Source organism: Prosopis cineraria, unplaced genomic scaffold (assembly GCF_029017545.1).
Source record: "Prosopis cineraria cultivar Desert tree isolate PC_DT_omini unplaced genomic scaffold, ASM2901754v1 PC8, whole genome shotgun sequence".
Classification (NCBI taxonomy): Eukaryota; Viridiplantae; Streptophyta; class Magnoliopsida; order Fabales; family Fabaceae; genus Prosopis; species Prosopis cineraria.
In genome coordinates this window covers 18,576,962-18,582,961 of record NW_026555339.1, presented here as the reverse complement: position 1 = coordinate 18,582,961, position 6,000 = coordinate 18,576,962, and the positions used below count along the sequence as shown (strand labels likewise).

The 6,000-nt window shown below is 29.4% G+C and overlaps 1 pseudogene; it reads right to left on the bottom strand.

The window, feature by feature from the left end:
• Window positions 1–5,465: 5,465 nt before the first annotated feature.
• The window catches only part of LOC129318210 (beta-amyrin synthase-like), a 120,995-nt pseudogene continuing 120,460 nt past the window's right edge, over window positions 5,466–6,000 (bottom strand).

Below are 6,000 nucleotides of genomic sequence, written 5' to 3'. Positions count from 1 at the left end.
CATAGCTCTTGAGCTTTTGAGCAAACCTCTTCCATCTCCCGAGTTTTTCTTCCCAGTGTGCATTTTTATTATCTTCAGGGTTTACTGTGATTTTGTTCTTAAATGACTAAGGAGGTGGAACCTTAGAGATTAAACACATAAACTTTATTTATTATTGCTTCATTATATCATATATCCAGCAATATTTTGTAGTAATAATAAGAGATTAAGAGAGATGTCAACAATTATAGATGCATTGGCATTCATAACGTCCTTGGATGTTACTACTTTCTATGCATAGTACTCTACCTCCTTATTCTCCTTTGAGGTTAAAGCAATCCTCTTGGCACTTTACAAGAAGGCACTGATTCGCATCCAAAACCTTTACACATCTTGCGGCTTCACCTGATCTCATTGCCAAAGCTATAGCAAGAAAAAGGATTATAATTAATTAACCTTGAATTATATCAAGAATCATAAAGCTACTAGTTGATTATTATGTTCAAAATTTACATTCCCTTATCTCTATTAGAGATAAAGACTTCAAAGAAGTTCCACATCTAGAAATTAGTATATAGATTAAAAATATATAAAGCTATGGATGTGTATAAACAAATGAAGTAGACTATCCACTAACATATTTAACACACACAGTCACAAAAGAATTTAAAATGGTATCATGAACCATTCGATCGGAACCAAAAAAAAAAAACAGAGAGAGAAAATAAGAGCAAGAATGAATGAATGAAAAAGACTGTAAATAATTTATAAATAGTATAACTGTATATATACAAGAAATAGAATTTAAGGAACAAGAAATAGAAGAAATAGATTATGAAGAAAATAGTAGAATAGCAGAAATAATGTTAAAAGGTTATATACCAAAAAAGAATAAGAAAAATAACCAAAGCCAACAAAAAGCAAATATAAACATAGCTAAATCAATATATGAAGAAATGAGTGAAATAGACCAACAAGAATTAGAGGAATTAATGGAAATAGAAGAAAAAGAAAACTTAAAAGAATTACAACAAGAATGTGGTCATTTGCTAAATAAAATATCTGAACAAGGCATAAATGAAATAGAATGTACAACATGACAAGTTAGAGATCTTATAGAAGAAATAGATACTATGGGAAGAAGAGAAAATTTTCTAAAAGAATATTTATCTGAAAAATGTAAACAAGCATGGAGAAATATGAAATATTATAAAACCAATAAATCAATATTAAAATGTGAAGAATTTCAAACACCTCATAAATGGGGGTGTAATTTAGAAAAATATAAAATAAAAAAGAAAAGAAAATCTATATATATATATAGTTGATATTTTATATTGATATCTATTGATTATGCATATATATATATATATATATATATGTTGGTGTAAAACAACATTAGAGCCATGCTTGATGCATTATTATTTAAAAAAAAAGGTATAAAAATGCTTATTTTTGGCTTATAGGAGTGCTTCTGCCAGTGCTCCCATATATACAAAGCGCTCACATGGGAGTGGCCTAAAGGAGCACTCTGATATATGGGAAAGCACTCCCGCAGGCATCCCAAATTTAGTATGTATACCATAAGCATGAGGGGTGGAGTTAGAAATTTTAATTAGGAGAGTCAAGATGACAAAGTATATTTGATAATAAAAAGAAAGTTAATTTTTATATATATCATTAACATAATATAAATATTTCAACATTTATATTTAAATTCAATTTTACACATGTATATTTATATATATATATAACAAAAATGAATATGTACTTTCATTTTTAAATTTTGTTCATTGTTTTTTATGTCATAAAAATCAGCAATTATCATGTGGATCAATGATAAATTTTTCAGTAATTTTTCTAATATAAACCATCATTAAATTAGTGAAGAATTCTCCTTCCTTTTGAGCATTGAATAGTTTAAATGCATCATTAGTGTTCGGGACCATGTAAGACATTTTGGCCCCAAACAAATAGGATCCAAAGTTGTGTTTAATCTAAGAAACTCTATTGCTTGCTTATTGAATTTATTATTTAATTCTTTCAATTGACAATCGATGACAGTAATGATGCTCAATTGTCACAAAATCTTTATATCAATAAGATTGAATTATACCATAGTAAAAACCATTCATAAAATAAATTTCATAACTTGGTTATTACAAAAAAAAAAAAAAACATGTTGTTCTAGAAGAACATCTTAACCATAACCTCTTAAGTGTGTAAAAGGCTAGATGTATAATTGAAATGAGAACTCTCTCCAGGGTCTCCAAGTTTAATGTGCAAACTGAAGAGGATTAAAAATATATAACCCCTACATTTGACTAAGAAAAAATTTAAAAATAGCCCCCTGTCTCCATTCCAAAATAAGGGGCACTTACAATGTTAAATATGCTAACTTGTGACTAATGCTGTTAATTTTTGCATTGAGGTGAAATTATTATTCAATAGATTCAAATATGGAACATGACACATAATGGGGTAGACAACACTGGTAATTTGGTGAATTATAATTTCATCTTACCACATATTAACATCATTAGTCATAGATCAACATAGTTAACACCATTAGTGACATCTCATCGTCTTTTTAAGTTTATTAAAAAATAAAAGAACTAATATTGCAAATAGGGTAAACTAGAAGGACCTAAAGCAATGAAAAAAACTACAAAGACCTATACCAAAACACGTTAAAATTATAGGTACCATTAGTTATGTTTTTCCATTATATGTATACATGAACGCGTCTATATCTGCGTGCATACATATGTTAACACACACATGTTGAAGCAACCAAATTTCTCATAAATATTAGAATTTGAACATCAAAGGAGAGTAGTTGATGAATTCGCCTGAGATGACAATGACAAGAAGGAAGAAGATAGATTTGAATGAAATCTTTGCCATTTCTACAATGAGTGAGAACAATAGTGCAGTGATAAAGTTTAGTATAATCTTCGATGTCGATCTTTGTTTTGTGTGGGTGTAAGTATAGGTATATATAGGACTCAGAGTTGGTCCGAAATTTAATTCGTTGTTATCGGATAGTTAAGTTAATTCCCTGTTAAGCAAAAGATAGGAATATATATTAAATCAGGATAAAAAGTTAGTTCACTTCTTTAGTTAATTGAATATGCTAAATATGTTAGTCTGCATGCATATTAATGCTTTCAAATTAAACCTCTATGTTTCCTTTCAAATTTGTTATAAATCGTGTAATCCAGAAGGCTGCGGATTATATTTGAAACCTGGAAGATTTTTTTAATAATTTTTTGACATTATTTAATCAATAAAAGATCTATGGATTTTCTAAATGTAGCATTTGGATTGAAGAATTTTGATTTAAATTTCAGATTTAAAATCTTGCATGCATTGCAAATCTTACATTTAAAATTCTTTGTCTGGATAGTTTACAAAATTTTAAATAAAGAAATAAGAAAAAAAATTGAAAATGATGAATTTGTCTCTATGTTTCAATCAATGAGAGATGAAGATGAGAAATAAGAAAAAATATGAGTATCATAGAGGCATCAATAGTAAAATCACAAAAGGAATGAGAGGTTTGGAGTAACTAAAATTTCTATTACCAAGGGTGTAGAGGGAAGTTAAAATTATAAAGAAAATACAATAAGAAATGGATCCATAAATTTTTATACACCCAAACGAGTGATTTGATCCAAATCCCTATTAATCCAAACACATCATTTGAATTCGTTGGAAGTAGTTTCAAAACTGTATGTATTTGTCTGCAACAAGTTCACTCACTAGGTATACCTTGGATAAAATTTTAGAAGCGACTTTATGAATATTCTGCAACTAAAATAAGGAACAAATATTACTTTGAAGACAATATGAAATTTACTCGTTTTGAAATTGTTTTTTAATGTTTGTTTCATTCCTTTTCGTATGATTAAATTCATCACTTTCTATTTTGTGCTTTACGATTTCGGACAAATAATATTAATTTTTATATGAATATATATATATATATATATATCTGAAAATTTGACGGAGAAATTCTTTGAAAGGCTTAATTGGGATGAAGGTTTCTGATTCAGTACAATGAAACTAAAATATAGATTTTAGATATTTTATTTTTATCAATTTTGGCTGATTCGATTCCTGAATTGTCAATTTTACTAATTAGAATACAAGGAACAAAGCCAAAACTGAACTCCTTTCCATTTGGTATTGATCTATTTAGGCATGTGATATGGTACAATCTGGACTAGAAGAAAAGGAGAATTACATTCAAGTAGTGTTTGGATTGATAGATTTGGATTTGGATTTTAGATTTGAAATTTTGTATTTCAAACCTCATGTAAATTTTTTTCAGGAATTTCTGAATCAATAATAGTGCATGGATATCCCATTATATTATTTTCCTGAGAATTTCTTGTCTGTGAATTGTGACGTTTTGATGACTAGGGCGGATTTCCTTGTTTTGCTGATATAGGAATACTAAATGATATCATCTTTGCTATCAATTCTGTATCTGTTTACTTTGGTAAGTCCAATAGTTTCACAAGCACCAAAAGCTAGAACTCGTAAATCAAATCAATCAGCTTCAACACTGCCTAGTTTTTTCCCCACATTTCACTTAAGTGCAGGGGCGGACGTCGGACCCTAAATCTGTGGGAGTGTAAAATATAAAAATAATAAAAATTAAAATTAAAATACCATCAAAATAATATAAACTTTTACATAAAAAATTAATAATATAAATTTTAATTTAATAGGATTAGAATTTAAAATTGAGGACCTTGTTAGTAGCCAATTTGTAAGTATTTCTGTAAGCACTCTTTAAATTTGGAAACACGCCATGACTCTAGTGAACCCATGGGACCCAACTTACCTAAACTTTTTTGTTATGAGAAAAAAAAAGGAATTTAAAATCTATTAAACTTAAATAGAATATCAAAAGTTTAAATTTTCTATAACCCAAACATGTTTTATTTTGATCTAGCTAGTGGGTTCAAACTTATGGAGATAGAATGTGCAAATTTTCAAAATTCACAATACAAACTTGAGTGGGGCATATGCCCACCCTTAATTCTATCTAGGTCATCAGCCACCGTTTAAGTGAGGACGGATCCGTTCTACCCATGGAAAGGGTAATCCGGAGGGGCAACATCTGAATGCAATGGATGAAGAACTAAAACCACATCGGACAAAACTATAACATATTTGCCTCATAGGTATTGAAAACTGAGAGGCATTGAGGCTTCAGCAGTAAGATATTAGGTAGTGTTTGTATTGATAGATTTGAATTCTATTTGAAATTATAAACAGGTTATAATAAGACATAGATTTGGTTTTGGAATCCAAAGACTTTTATGTATCTAAATGGAGAATTTTGTCCCAATCCAAATCCTCGCACATTCAAACACACCATTAAAGCATTTATATAATAATTAAAAAACAACCCCTATCGATAACTTGTTCTTCATCCCTATTGTATATTGTTCACTTGGGATGTGCTTCATTCAGATTACAAGATAATTGAACAAATCCTTATACTTCAAATACATCGAATCTTCGTTAATTTGCAATATGAAGCGTGCCAACTTTGCTTATGATGCTTGGACCGGCAATGGAATTTGCTTGTAATATTCAGAGAGAGCCCACAATGGGAAGACGTTTCTATACACTGGATAATGTATTACGCAATTACTCAAAAAAGCTCCCGTCGACTCCTACAAATAACTTACAAATATTTAATTTCAATTTTATATTTAACTGACTATATTAATCAAATAAGTATGAGAGAGAGAGAGAGAGAGAGAGAGAATCACTTTTTGTGGCCAATCCCCATCTTCTAATTGAGAATTAATTAGAACTTTTGCTCCACGATGCGAGGAGTTGGATCTCTCTTTGCCTACATCAACTCAAATAAATGCATAATGAATCAAGGACTTAGAGGCATTGTTCATTCATATTTGTAGAAATTTGGTCTTTTTTTTTAGAAGGATCAAGATGCAAATCTACTCATAGTTCAACGAGGAGTCACTGACATCCTTA